The sequence below is a fragment of the Vulpes vulpes genome, chromosome 7, assembly GCF_048418805.1.
Source record: "Vulpes vulpes isolate BD-2025 chromosome 7, VulVul3, whole genome shotgun sequence".
NCBI classification, from domain to species: domain Eukaryota; kingdom Metazoa; phylum Chordata; class Mammalia; order Carnivora; family Canidae; genus Vulpes; species Vulpes vulpes.
This window is the reverse complement of record NC_132786.1, coordinates 69,536,758-69,552,601: the sequence shown is the minus strand read 5'-3', so window position 1 is coordinate 69,552,601 and position 15,844 is coordinate 69,536,758. Positions and strand designations below refer to the sequence as shown.

General features: G+C 38.5%; 1 protein-coding gene and 1 pseudogene across 2 annotated transcripts in view; one reads left to right on the top strand and one right to left on the bottom strand.

Annotated features, from left to right (window-relative positions):
• CHCHD3 (coiled-coil-helix-coiled-coil-helix domain containing 3) overlaps window positions 1-15,844 on the bottom strand; it is a 275,676-nt gene that overhangs the window by 135,379 nt on the left and 124,453 nt on the right. The gene's annotated exons all lie outside the window — the stretch shown is intronic.
• On the top strand, window positions 9,482-10,097 carry LOC112928957 (large ribosomal subunit protein eL15-like; annotated as a pseudogene).

Genomic DNA, 15,844 nt, shown 5'->3' with positions numbered 1-15,844 from the left:
ACAGTGAAAGGGAATATAAGGGAAGGGAGAAGAAATGTGTGGGAAATATCAGAAAGGGAGACAGAACATAAAGACTCCTAACTCTGGGAAACGAACTAGGGGTGGTGGAAGCGGAGGAGGGCGGGGGTGGGGGTGAATGGGTGACGGGCACTGGGGGGGGGGGCACTTGACAGGATGAGCACTGGGTGTTATTCTGTATGTTGGTAAATTGAACACCAATAAAAAATAAATTAAAAAAAAAAAAAAGAGAGAAAGCCTCACCACCCAGTTAGTGAGGTCCCTACCTCATCGGATGGCCTGAGAACTGCTCATCTGCTGGTTCAGTAATAAACCAAAGTGACAGAAATCTCTAACTGAAATGTGATTCCTGCTAGTCCTTTGAAGTCAGAGTAATCTTTATGGTGTGGCCTCGTTCACTTCTCCTTCCAGACCTCTTGCTTCTAAACTCAGCAATGTCCCCATATATGATCTCCCCCTTTGAATTCCAATGTACAGTCTCCCAATTGAAACTGCTTTGCCTTGCTGAGAAGGCTGCACCACATTCTTATCCTAAAAGATTTTTCACCCTTTTTTCTCTCCTTTAATCTATCCTCACCAGGACCACATGCCTGGCCATTTGGCTGCTCTGTACCTTCCAACCTGTCAACCATTAAAGGTCCTCCTCATCCAGCCCCTAAGTTCTAACGACATTCACTTACTCAACATCCAGAAACAGAACTTGTGGGTCTGCCATTTCTGGATCTTTTTGTTCCAGCTGTCCTCTCAGTCTGGATGCCAAGAACCTTTCAAATCCCTATACCCCTCCTTTTAAAGCTCCAGCTCAGATACTCGGTCTTCTACGAAATTGTGTCAGGTGCTCTCCTCATTCATCCGATGGTTCAACCCAATCTCTAGAGCCTGAATACTCTCTTTCCAGCCCCTCAGCGCTGTTTCTACCTATACATATGTCAATCTTCTGAACTAGAATTTTACACCAACACAGTATGAGTCATCTTTGTAATGCCCAGAGCACTAATAGTACACTTGGCACACAGAGAGCAGGATATTAATGTGGGAAAACAACACACAGAGAGCCACAAGGGCTGGTTCAAGCCACGACTCAGTCCCTTAGGTGGTAGTAGTGATTTCCATCAAGTCGCTCAACTTTTTCATCTCAGTCCCCTCCTCAATAAAATGTAAAAGAATAATTCCATAATTTGAGGATATCCAAAGGAACAAGAATATATATAGGAAAATTCTTTGGAAAACCAGTATAGTAGAAACACAAAATGGTATTGCTAGAATGTTTTAAAACACAATGTTGATAAAGATGGACTCTTTCTACAAAAGAAATGCTGCTATGAATGGCTAAGTACTGGCTACAGAAACTGGATGAGACAAAAACATCAAAGAGGTTTGCTCACTGGTAATACTTGATCTCTTTAAGATTATTGCATTGTTTTATTATACTAGGATGTAATATGCTAATCAAAGTATTAAAACTAGACTTTAACATGCAGTATTTTGTAGCCTTCTGTAACTTCAGGTGTTAATTTGGGTAAACAGTCATTATATTACACTCATATGCCTAACTGCTCAGTTATACTTTTAACATAAATGTCAATTACGTGAAATAGCTTTTGAAAAAGAATTTGTATCATTTTTCTTATGATTAACAATCTATATTCTCACTGACCAATGTAAATGAACTTATAAATTTCAAGTTCTTTAAGAAGAGTATCTTCAATGCCACCCCAACCCCCAACACATACACATTTAACACCATGTCTGCATTACCTCTAAAAAGAAGAAACCCACTGTGCAGCAGGCGGTGTGAAACATACTGCAGCTTTACACTGCATTATGAAAGCAAGAAAACAGCCAGCTGTGAGTTAGAAATAGAACAAAATTTCCAGTTGCAAACCCAAGGGACCTTCAGGTAACGCTCAAAGTATTCCTTAATGATGAATAGCTGATTTCATTTCAGACCCACTATGAACACTGTAGGATATATTTAACATTTTAATTTTTGGTTTCAAAAGTAATAAACCTGTTGGTCGCATGGAAGCTTGGTGGTCACAGCGGCCGATCTATCAATCAATCCAACATGGCTGGGCTCCACCAGCAGACCCTGACACCAATTAGGAAAGTGAAATAGCGAACTGCTGCTACCAGGTTACAGTTTTGCCAATTAGAGCACATCCTGGGTGAGAGCGACCAATGAACACTGGAACCCAGGGTCAGGAAAGAGAGGTAAAAAGAACCTCGTGTAATGTGACATGAAAAAGAAAGATTGCAGGAGGGACGGAGAAAAGAAGGTAGACAGTCTGGAATCAAACAGTACGTTTTATTGTTCACTTGTCAAAGACATGCAGGCTCTAAGACAAAGCAAAAGCAAGGCACTCCCCTTGGTCTATCCTGGAAGGAACTGCTTATTGGCCAGCGCAACTTGGAAGCCCACCGCTGTCGTACATGAGCACTGAACCTGCCATCTCCAACTGTTCCCTTTTAGTCAGGATTCACAAGTTAAGCCAGCTCATGCAGGGTCTGAACGTCAAAGACAGATCACTGATAGACACATATCAAAGGGCTAGAAGGACAATATTTCCAATCAGGCTCATTACTGGCACACAAACCTTTCCTGCTAAAATTTCTCCCTTTTTTTCCATCCTACAAAATTTTAAGGACCTCCTTTCAATTTTTCTGTCTGAGTTTCTCTTGGGAGCCACGCCTTATAGCCCTGGCTTAGCAAAAACGTCATAAAATCTAAGGACCTCAAAATCTTCCCCCTTGAGTCCTTTCGTCTAGTCACTGTTTCCTGCCTCAGAATACCTTAATTCCATTTAATCTTCTGGCTTTGAGGGACTCCCAGCTGATCCTTTCTGCTCTGTGTCATCTGAAAAAGCAAAAGGTGAAAGCAAGGCTGACAGGAAAATCTTCCAGAGTGTGGAAGTTTGGGACTATAGCTGTCATTTTCAGAATCAGATACAAACCTAGGTCTCGATCAGTTTCATAAATGTGAAGCAGACTCTGGCCTTGAGTCAGATGAAAATGGTAGACAAAAATTTCCTGAGCGTTAAAAGGAACTGGTATTCTTCTAATGCAAAAATGCTATTATTCATTATTAACTGAGTCACAGTTATTACAACATATTGTCCACAGGATCTGATGTCCATTCTCATCGTGGTGACTCAAATTCAACTCTGGTAGCTCTCTGTTCTGCTGTCATCAGTTCTACCACAGTTTTGTAAGAATGAGACCAAGTAATTCTAACGGTGCACACTCAGCATGCTATCCACATACACATCTGCACAAGAAGGGTGTATTTCAATGATGAACACTGAAGGCATGAGTCAGAATTTATCATAAGTAGCTTCTAAATTGTTCTAGGGCCCTAAAAACATAAAAGATAGTCTTTCTCTGGAGAGGAGGTTGTCAGCTTTGGTTTGCCAGTGGGAATCACCTGGAAGCTTTGAAAAATTTTTGCTGCATCCTAGGGTCTTGCCCTGAAAGAATGTTGATTTCACTGGTTTGGAGTGATATCTGAGAATCTGAGAATCTGATATCAAGAATCAAGATCACCTTTGTTTTTTTTAAACCCTAGTCTGACTTGGTCCATATCTGGGTCTGCTGGCCCTTCCCTCAAAAGATACCAGAGGTCAAAACACCAAAACACAGCACAGCTGAGCCAATGATCTCAAGTATTTCAAAGGTTTACTACACATGCAGGCATAGACATGGCTAGGGGAGTCTGTGGGCAAGGAGGTCACGACAAAAGGACTCTCATATGGGGCCAAGGAGACAAAAGAGGCCAGGCGCTGGGGATCTACCTAGAGAACTACAGCACACCAGTGGGATTTCTGAATAATGGTGAGGACTGACTTCAGGTGGTCCATTCCGGTTGCAGGGGGAGGGAAGTATCAAAAGAGCAGGACAGGGCAGCCCAGGTGGCTTGGCGCCTGTCTTGATCCTGGAGTCCCGGGATCGAGCCCCACATCAGGCTCCCTGCATGGAGCCTGCTTCTCCCTCTGCCTGTGTCTCTGCCTCTTTCTCTCTTTCTGTGTCTCTCATGTATAAATAAAATCTTTAAGAAAAAAAAGGGGGGGGCAGGACTTTGCTCAGTCTTGCTGCGAGTAGCAGAAGTGAGTCGAGTGGCATCATCTGACAATTTCTGACAATATATCTGATATATATATATATATATATATATATATATATATATATATATATATATATAAACAAGCAAGAGGGAGGGGCAGAGGGAGAGGGAAAAAGAGAATCTTCAGGCAGACTCCCTGCTGAACCCAGAGCCCTAGATCATGAGCCAAGCCAAAACCAAGAGTCAGCAGCTCAACCGGCTGGGCCACTTAGGTGCTCCTCTTCTCAATTCTATATACTGTGTCCAGCGTAAGAGGAGACAAAATGGAAGAGATATAATTGGAGAGAGACTGTTTTTTTCTACTTTGGTTTCCTTCAACTGCCATAATGAACCTGCCTGACACTGGAGAACCTCAGAAAGAAAGGGAGGCAGATTCTGGAAAGTATAACCTGGGTATAACCCTGAATCACGACTCCACAACAACCCCAAGGACCATGATGAAATGGCAAAGGAGAAACTCTGAGCCTCAGGAAAGGTATTGATCCATCTTTAGATTTCAATCACTCACAAATGTCTACTAGCAACATTAAGATCTCACAAAATTTGAAAACTAACTAAATTAGAAGTGCAAGTACCTGAGGCAGCATATAAGCCAAGTATAAAACCAGAGAAACACAGATTTCACTGACTAGCATGAATCCCACAAGACCAGCACTGATTCTCAATGATTTTCAAACTGTAGGTTGCTACCTATTCGTGGATTGCAAAATCAATTTTAGTGGGTTACAACCCACTGTCTTTAAAAACGGAAACAGAATAAGAAACTATGAGGGCAGAAAATAGAATAAAGTATTATTTCTCATGTTTATTAATTTATCTCTGTGCACTGCATCATGATTTAAAATGTATCACTGAAGGTCATGATTTAAAAATTTTTTGTTAAATATCTATCCATACCAAGGAGGACCATATTTCATACAGTGGCACAACTAAATAAATCATGTTCACAAACTAAGGGGGCACATTTATACTAGCGACGGTATGGCACAGTAGCTCAAAGCGTGGGTCTGGGGCAAAAGTAAGAGCCCAGTGACAATGGGTAAATTACTTAACTTCTCGAAGCCTCAGTTATTCCAATCACAGGAACAGTAATATTAGCACCTCATGCCATAACCATCAAATGAGATATATGTGGAGTTCTTGGCACAGAGCCTAGTATAAGCAAGTGCTCCATAAAATATGATACGTTATTATCACTGCTTAAATGCAAGTCTGATATCTCTTTTACATTATCTCAGTGGTAAAACACTAAAGAACAGGTTAAGGTAACTCATGGGAGCAAGACGGAGACTGCTACCTAAGAAAAAAAAAGGCCCTCACCTAATTCTGGAAGAACCTATTTGAGATAAAGAGCCTGCCATTGTAAAAGGGCAAGATGGAAGAGTTATGAACTTACAGAAATGCCACGATGTGAATACAAAGTGAAGAAAGAGAGTATAGGTCAATAAAAGCACAAATTAAATTCTCCCACCAGGACACCTGAATCTTGCTCTTCTTTTAACCTGCCACTAGTAGCTATGACCCTGGCCCACAAAAGTACGAAGTACCCTAAGCTTGCCCTGTTTCCCAGTCTTATTCAAACTGCAAGGAACCACAAGCTGTGTTCTTAAGAACCAATTATTAATTAGAAGCCCTGGAAAGCTGGACGGTGCCTGTTATTATTAAATCCAGTATCAAAAAGGGATGTGGATAATTACTATATTTTCTTCTCCAACTGGTCGTGATGAAACATGCTCAAGCTATTCTTGATACAAGTGTCACCACTGGTAAAGCCCTCAATTTGCTGGCATCTCATCAATGGTACACTTGAAACTCCTATTGCTTGCTGTTAAACTAACAGTTTATATTAGGCTAAACACAGTTTGGTAGCCATTGTCAAGAAAATTGGAGTTGCTCAGGCATGGCAGCAGTTACTGATGTTATTTGTTTGGAAGCCTTGTGATTTAGTGAATCACTAGCAATTGTTAAGCAAGTAATTAAACTATAAAGCCAAGACCTGTGATTTTTCAGTCTTTTCAAAGCAATAATCATCAAAATTCCAAGTACCATTTAACTGATCCCTTCTAAACACGCTGGCAACATTTATGTTGTCATTCATCCTGTTGTATAGTTTATAAAAACTAGATTATGGCCTTTATAGAAATTATATGCTGCTCAGCTACTTTGCTAGATATGAGAGGTTTGAAGGAAAAATTCACAAAAATTACTTAATGAGAACTGGACATAAAAAGTTTGGGATTTGCTCACGCATATAGCTATCTTAGGTTTAATAATAATTCAAAAGTCCTATATTTAGGATTCAAATACTAAAATAACCAGACTATTGTTCTCATAACCTTTTCCAAACCTAAGACTGCATTATATAAATTTCACAATTTCTCTAAGTGCCTTTAAAATTACAAGCAATTTAGTCTATGATTCATGTACCATACTGACTGCATGCAATTTTTTTTTTTACTTCGCATCTCAATTATATCTTAATATTATGGGGGCTGAAATGCATTAAATAAATCATATTTCACAGACTCCTGGTAAAGTAATAATACTTACATGCATTTTAGAAGAAATTGGCCTGCATTATAAATGTATTCATAATGTCATTACCTGCCTTTCCACACTAACTGAAATATTAGGCAGCAGTGCCTATCTACTTCAAGCCACTGATGAAAGCTTTTAGCAAACCTTATGCTTATTCTGTCGCTGGCAATCAGCTCCGTTGGTTAATATAATCCAATGTTTACAAACAGCCATTTATCCTATATATAAGCAGCTCTTATAATTAGCAGAACATTGTTACTGATTAAGATTTAATCTGGTGGCTAGTATTTCTGCACTGTGCTACATAAAGAGATTGGCTATCCTTTAATCAGTCAAAGGACATTGCCTTTTCAAAGTACTTTATTAATAATGTAAAGTGTTTTACTAAAAAGCATACTGCCATTAAGATAATTAATTCATTAAAAATCTATATTACTTAAAAACAATACAGTGGTGTTATAAAATGATTTTATAAAATGGTAGGGGGAAAATTAGCAAGTACCTTCAACAATTTAAGAAAACATATATTATTTTAGAGACCTGGCAACATAGCTCTTCTCTATCTAATTGTTAAATATTACATAAGTGTGTCTTTGGTTTACATCTCTGCCTAACAACTTACAAGGCACTTTCATGTACATTATCTCCAATGATGTTCCTGGTCATTCTGTGAACTAGGTATCATGGCTATTAATCATCTCCATTAAACAGATAGAAATACTGAGGCTCATGGACATTACATGACTTGCCCAAGGACATATGGCTAATAACGGCAGGGATTCACATTCTTTCCTCCATGCTACATTGCAGACTTGGTGCATCTGTTTCCAGAACCTGAGTAAACAATATGAGTAACCCATCAAGAAAACACAGAAATATAGACCATACACTGTATACAGTTTGGAAATAGGCTGTTTCAAAAGGTCGTCTGGAATTTAGTTTGGGGAAATCGATATAAGTCCCAAACCAGCCTAGACACATTCTTATTTAGTCTATAATACTTTTGAACTATGTTAACATAAAAATGTAGTGATCCCAGGTAACCTACCCACTCTCTATGCCATCATCTCTAAGGAAGCATCCATGTCGAATGGAAATAGGAATGCCAGAAAGCTGTCCCCACAGGCTATACAGTCCACAGTAGCAGGGCTCCTCCACCGTCTTCTCAGACACCTATCTTCCCCATGAGTCCCCCCCAACCCCCACCAACAGCAAAGGACTAGGAAAGGAGAAGCCTCCCCAAGCAGGAAGTTTAGATCTATGAGCCTGGGGGAGAGGGAAGGCAGGAGTGTCCCAAAGAGGAGCTGGAGCTGTGAGGACCACACAGCTACTGTTCCCATGAAGCATGGGGTATGGTGTACATGAGTTCGTGGCAGTTGGGGGTCATGGGTGGTGCAGGAAGTCACATAGCAGCAGGCTATCCCTGAACAGAGCAATACTGGATCTCTCATAAAAGAAACCAAGTATTTGCTACAACAGTGGAGGGAATACAATAATCAAACATACCAGCCCTTAATGAGATGAGTACTCACAAGAAGATGGCTTTACATGGTTTCAAATACTGAGAACTGTCAGTCACTCACTTAAACATGAAAGAGTCTTTTGAACAAACAGGAAGGTTTCCAGAGGAGGAATGAAAAGGATATACTCAAGCATCAAAGTCAAGAATCTGGGGGGGAAAAACCCTTGAAATCTCAAAATAAATTAAAAAAAAAAAAAAAAAGCCTGAAAGACATAAAAAGCCAAAAAAAAAAAAAGCCCAAAAAGCCTGAAAGGAACAGATGAGTGTGGTACCCATTTATATTAATTGTCATCATAATTTCTTCTGTGGCTCAAATTGATTAATTCAAATTTCTTATCCCCAGGGCCCATCTGCTAATAAATAGCCCCCATGGACATATTCTCTTTTGAGGAAAACTATTAAACACAGCTCCATAAATGTATCACATGGGAAATTACCTCCCCTAAGGAGTTAGCTATCTAAAAAGTGTGAGTGATAGGAGGCAAAAACATACTACATTTGTCATTCCCATTAGCATTATTAGTGCTAATGAGAAAGTACATGAACAAGAACACACACCTCTTAATTTGAATGTGTTACAAATAGACACTAGATTAGTCACAGCTACTGGGATTAAATGTTAGTGCGGAATGCTGAAAAACTGCACGAGGCAATGCTTATGGGGGGTTTGCAGCACAATGTCAGCTATTTAATTACAGTTTTCAAAGCATTTAACACCTCTTAGCACACAGAAGCTAGATGTGTGTATGCCTGTGTGTTATTCAGATGGCTCAGGATTTTAGGTATAACTCAATTATCTGGCATCCCTGGGAAATAAAGTGCTCCATCTAAGTGCATTTTCTATATAATCGAGGCTTATATCTTCATGCATCCTAAATCCCTGATTAAATCTGTGGCCATCTGTAAAGGAAATCTTTCCTCAGAGTTTTTCCTCTCCTTGCCTCCTTACAGGCAATGGGACAGAAAGCAGTGAAGTGCTTCTTCTGAGTTTTTTGTTTTGTTTTATGGATGAATTAAGGCCATCATTAGGAATACTCATCACCAAAGTACTTTAAAACAGTTTCTGCTTTTTACATTTTGCTTTTTCCTTCAACGTCAGGCTTTTAGCAATCATTTCTCCAGGTTGACTGTGATGGCTTCTAATTTACAGACTCCATTATTCACTCTAGTCTTGGAGTTTGTTGCATCTTCCATGGACCGGTGGGGGCAATAACTAAATGTGTGAAGAAATATATTCAAGCCTCTCCGTCTGGCAGCAGCCATCAGCTCATAGGTATGCCAAGATGGGCACTTAGAAGTGCATCCAGGAGCTGCGGAGGAAGCAGCTATTCCGATGTAATGGGCTTTCTTCTCAGGGTGCACTGCTGGCAGTACTCCCAGCTATCTGTACTCCACAGGGCTCCCCACCCAACCTGGCCCCATAAAGCACGCAGACTAGGGTACAAGGCCCAGCAAGGTTATGTCATATATCAGATTCACGTGCGACATGGTGGCCACAAACACCCAGTTCCTCGGTACAACCTATAGAAAGTCTGTCCATCATGGGATTAACTAGCTGGAGCTGGCCCATAGCCTTCAGTCTGTTGCAGAGGAGGGAGATGGATGCCACCCACTGTGGGGCTCTGAGAGTCTTGAATTCTTGCTGGGTTGGCAAAGACTCCACATACAAATTCTTTGAGGTGATCCTAATTGATCCAATCCATAAACCTATTAAAGAAATCCTGACACCCAGTGAATTACCAAACCAGTCCACCAGCACAAAGAGATGCAAGAGCTGACATGCGCAGGCCACAAGAGCTGTGGCCTTTGAAAGGTTCACAAGTTCCACCAACTATTGGTGGCTCTCACTGTGCAGCATGGAAAAAATGCAATACTCTTCAGCTCCACCATTACTGCTAATAAAAGTATTGTTGGTAAGATTCATACCTAATAAACAATTTAGGTTAATATATATACACATATGTATAAAATATAAGTAAAATAAGCATCAACAAGGCTAAGAATGGGGGGCATAAGGAAAAAAGCACATGGTTTTATTATTCTTATTAGCACTCAGAAATGGAAAGAGAAAGGTATTGTTGCATTTACCCTGCTGGTTTCCATTTTTTTAGAGAAGATAGCAGAGGAACTCTTAGACCCCCATACTCCACATCCAAGATCCAAATTCCAACACAACCAAGGAAGCTATTATCTCAATGGCCAACATCCTCTCAAAATAATTTAAAGCTGATGCTTCCCAATCATACAGGTGCCTTATTTTTAGGCCCACCTATTTTCATCCATTCTTACATGATTCCTCCTGCTAAAGGCATTATGATCTGTGTGTTCAAATGACCCAAAAAGATAATGGTAGGGCAGCAATTTGTTGAATTCTATCCTCGAATTTGTGACTATATCCAACACAAGAAGTAGCCAGTGTCACTACTTAACAACAACAGTCCTGATTCATACTCATCCTTGAAGACCATACCTAAAAGATTTCTTACAACTTCATGGCGGGGGTCTCGCTGCAGTTACTGCCTAGGCAGCCACATCTATGCACCACTCCCTAGGCTATGCTCCACTAAGACTCTCCCTGCTGCTCAGCATAACCACACTTCAGCTCACAACAATGCTTTTCTTGTCCTCTTCAAAACATCCCCTCTGAGACCATTAGCCACTCACTGGAACAGCAATTCTCAGACTGTAGTTCTTTCTGCAGGCTCTGTTCCCCTACATAGATTTGTAACTTGAGATTACATCTCTTCAACCACAGCCTCCTTATTTTCTATCTCTTTAGCCTTCTTAACAAACTGTAACTCTCAAACTTCACCTTCACCAGCCAACCGCCCACTTCCTGGAGATGCTGGGGTTCTATACCTTGCCGGAGACCACAAAAATTAGGAACTCAATCCTGTTCTTCCTAATGCCATCATCTCCCCTGCTTTTCCAGTGAGCTGCTGGGAAGGATGGGTGTCAGGGCAAGAGTCTAGTCAGGAAGGCATGAGATGTTTATGAAAAGAACAGGACAAGGTGGGAGAGTGCTAACAACAGAAGTAGGGCTTCCCATGTCCAACTGTGGAATCCGTATGTAGAACCTCCTAATCTTTGCTCATGTTGCCAAACACAACTACAAGAATAGTTACCTACAAGAATATAATAGGAACACAGCGATGTCAGTTTACAAAGCACTTTCATATGTCATCTCTCTGAATTTCCAGAACAAAACTCTGAAGAACCTAGGGTCATTTGAAAGATGAGGAAACAGATTCAGAAAGACTGGATGGTGGCCAAAATCATATATTTAACAAGCAGGAGAGCTAGGGAGCACATAACCCTGAGTCATAACTTCTCTAAGTGTCCTTTCAGGGTCCCCCATAACAACTCTAGGCCTGTATTTGTTGACAGGGACCATCCAGGAGGCACAAACTTCTTTCTAATGAGGTCAAGAGACATAGGAGAGAGGAATGTGGAAAGTCACACAAGGCAGGAGAAGAGGGAAACATTATTACATTCATTAAAATAAAATCCTTACAGTGACTAGTTTATCAACCTTGATATAGATGAGAACAAGAGTTGAAATAAATTATTTATGATGTATAACAGTTTAATGGAGTATAAAATAGACTCTCTTTTTCACAGTTAGTAAGAGTTGTGAGGTTCTTAATGTTGCCATATCCAGACTGAGCCTGTATCCTACTCATCCAGACTTTTGACAGAAGCATCAATTTTCTAAATTGTTCTCTAACAACTACAAGTTAAGAAAGAAAATCACTCTCAGTGTTAATGATTGCAATTCTCTGAAGATACTAAAGAACCCACTGTAATTTCACATCACTGAATCCATGGCTTTATACATCAGAAGAATTTTCAGACAGTTTCTCCTGTGTGGTTTTAATATTAAAAGAAGATATCTATATGAAATACACTGAAAAGCTAAAAATGATATGATGGGATCTAGACTAGGATTATAGACTTGAAAGTGCGTATGACAACATCCATAAAACATGAAGAGAGAAAAAATGTATCACATAAATGTCCTCTGAAAAAGTAAACAAGTACTCCTCTTTGTTCATAATAAAAACAGGAAGAGTTAGCTAAATGAAGTTCACAGGTAAATTCAATAAATAACAAACTGATGCTATTTATTAATAGCAAAATCCACATTACATGTGCTGTCTACCACCAGGCATCTGATTGGCTGTAAGGGTCACAAAATATCCAGCCATGCAAGAGTAATAAATGGTTTAGTAGCAAATAGAGACACGAGATTCTGGCAAAGAGAGAAGAAAAGAGTAAGAATAAGGCATAAGCATGAGCAGATCCTTTAAAGAATAAACTACCAGGTATTTAAAGTAACACTAGGAGCACAAAAATGTCTGTTTATATATACATTCCAAATACTGCATAAAGGTATTTCAATACACAAAGAATAACCAAGGGTCTTGATTATGAAAATACTTAATAAAAATAAAAAGAGACTAATGTTCACTGTGAAGAACAGATAAATCATATTAGTAAAAATTTTTTTTAAATTAATGGTCATGACCAGGGAATTGCCTTGATAAAACTGTTTTAAAGTATACAGTAATACAAATAATGTGGCATTGGTTTAGGAGTTGGCAAATATAGCAAATGAACAGAATTTAAGACCAGAAATAGTCTTATTTCTACATTAGAAATTGATATAAAATATCCAAGATTTCCCTAAGGAGAATGGACACATTATTTATTTTAAAAATTTATCCTAGCAAAACTGTCTGGGAAAACCTCACATGATAACATACACCAAAGTAAATACAAGAGTGAATTAAAATTTCATTGTAAAAAACTGAAAGCATAAAAGTAGAAATAAAACTAAGTAAATCTTACAGACGGACACACCTTTCTAAGCATATACTTACTATATAAAGAAAACATGGACAGAACTGACTAAAAATTTAACAAAAATATTTAAAACAATACTGGAAAATGAAACAATGTTATGAATGGGCAAATCAAATTAGCAGTGTGTGTGTGAGAGAGAGAGAAAACAAAAATATTGTAATATAACCTTTCATCCAAAAAATTTGCTTCTAGAAATTCATCAAAAAAACAGAAAACATGCCATGGATATCTGCAAAGATTTAGCCCCAAGGTATATTCTTCTCCCCAGCTTTGTTGATAAAATTTTTTAAAATGGAAACAACATAGACATCCAAAATTAAGGAACTGATCAAATATCCAAACTACAGTACAGTATATAAGATCTCATATATCCAAACTATAAAGATTGCCATAGAAAAGGAATAATGCAGAGAAAAATACAATGTATTTCTGCATTAAATAAGATATTAAAACAGTAACACAGTATCAGCCCAAACCTGTACCTTCCTACTCCATACTCCTCAAAAGTGTGCATACATGTGTACATATGTATGTCTGTATATACAATGGTAAAAAACAGGAATCATACATAAAATATTAACAGTAGAAATCAGGAGTGGGATTAGATATGTTTTGTTTTTTCAATACTATAGGTACAAATTTTTCTGTAATAAACATTTGGTTTTGTTTTTATTTCAATGTAATCATCTATATGTTACAGAATTATCTTCCAAAATGGAAGCCTACCCTACACTCTCTTTCCTCTCACTCCTTATCAGTACACAAAGAACTTCTTCACTGGCTTTATAGGCAGTTACTGTAACCAAATTCTCTAAGCTTGTAAAAATGTGTCAGTTGATTTTCTTGGTTTTCTAGGTACACAGGATGCAACTAATGAAAATTTTACTTTCTTCTGTTCTGGGTTTTCCCTTCTAAATTTTTTCTCTCTAACAGTACTGGGTTGGTACACCTTCACGACACCCTATGCTGCTCCTAACATTAATGGGAATGCTTCTTTCAAATCACCCTTTAGAATGATGGCTTATTGGATTTTTGGGTTTATTTTTTAATCAACTTTTAAAAAGGCTCATCTTGGGACAGTGTTGCTGAAAACTAAAAGAATTAATTAAACATGCACAAAAATGTAAAAATGACCTTAAGTAATACTTTTCAAATAAGGCATGGTACTCCAGAATTCTATCTTTGGTGGGGCAAAGAAATATCAACTAAATAATCATACTAAATCAACTAAATTTCTTTAATATTGTGGGTATCTTGGGGTGTTTGGATGGCTCAGTCAGTTGAGAGCCTGACTCTTGGTTTTGGCTCAGGTCATGATCTCAGGGTCCTGGGATCAAGCCCCCAGCTCCATCAGGCTCCACACTCAGGAGGGAATCTGCTTGAGGATTCATTCTGTCTCTCTTCCTCCCTCTCTCTGCCCCTATAGCTGCTCACACACAAACACATGCATACGCTCTCTCGTAAATAAATCTCCAAAAAATGTATTGTGTCTATATTTATACACACATGCGCACATGCTAATGGAATTAAGCATCAAAATGAATTTCTAATATTTTACTAAAAGTTAAAATAGTTCATGTGATTGAATGATCTCAAACTTTTACTCATTAGCTAATCAGTATTTATTTACACAACAGACCACTATGTCAAAATACCAGAAAATCTAATGAAGATTGTTGCTTTTTATGTAAAATTGATGTTTTAGAGCAAGTTGACAAAAAATGACTTAAAATAACTTTCTTATATGTATAGCTAATCAGCACCATTAGCACTGAGATTTATCATGTAGTACCATAGTTGAAGGCATAATTATATTAATGAAAAATTAATTATTTGAAACAAACCAAGTAACACAAATAACCAGAAACAAAAGGTACTTAATCTCAATATCTGAACACACCTATTTGGCTTTTGTACCAACTTATTTTCCATCCTGCCTGTTTCAAAAGCAAATTTAATAGTATTTTCACTTTATTTTAAAACTTGACACAAGAAGTTGGGGGAAAGAAAAGAAAAATGAACAAACTGGGGGCACTTAGATGGCTCAGTCATTTAAGTGTCTGCCTTCAGCTCAGGTCATGATCTCAGGGTCCCAGGATAGAGCCCCACATATTGGGCTCCCTGCTCAGCAGGGAGCTTGCTTCTTCCTGTCCTACTCACTCTTGCTCTCTCTCCCTAGCTGTGTCACTATTCTGCCTGTCTCGAATAAATATTTTTTAAAAAAGAAAATGAACAAAAAACCTGATAGCATTAAGAACGTAAAATAGTTTCTAAAATTACCTTAAAAATTGAGATACCACTTAAATTCAAAAGAAATATGAAAATGAGAACAGATTTTTTTTAAGTTTAAATAAAGACCATTAGGTTTTATGTTTGATGTAGAAAGATTCAAATGTTTAGTATAATCGCTGAGCACTTTGATTGACTGATTTTCTTTTTTAGAGAGAGAGAGAGAGAGAGAGAACGCACACCCACACATGGAGAGGTGGGGGGCCAGAGTGAGAGGGAGATACTCAACGTGGTGCCTGATGCAGGGCTCAATCTTGGGACCCTGAGATCATGACCTGAGACAAGATCTAGAGTTGGACGCTTACCTGACTGAGCCACACAGGCATCCCTCTCTCAATTTATTTTTGAAAGATATACTTCCCAAAGTAAATTGATAGGCACTAAGTGTATCATTTAGTTGATAGTATTATAATAGTATCATTGCATTTGATAATATGGAACTACATGATGATTATGTTTAAGATAAGCACAAAAACCTAGATGCCAATTTT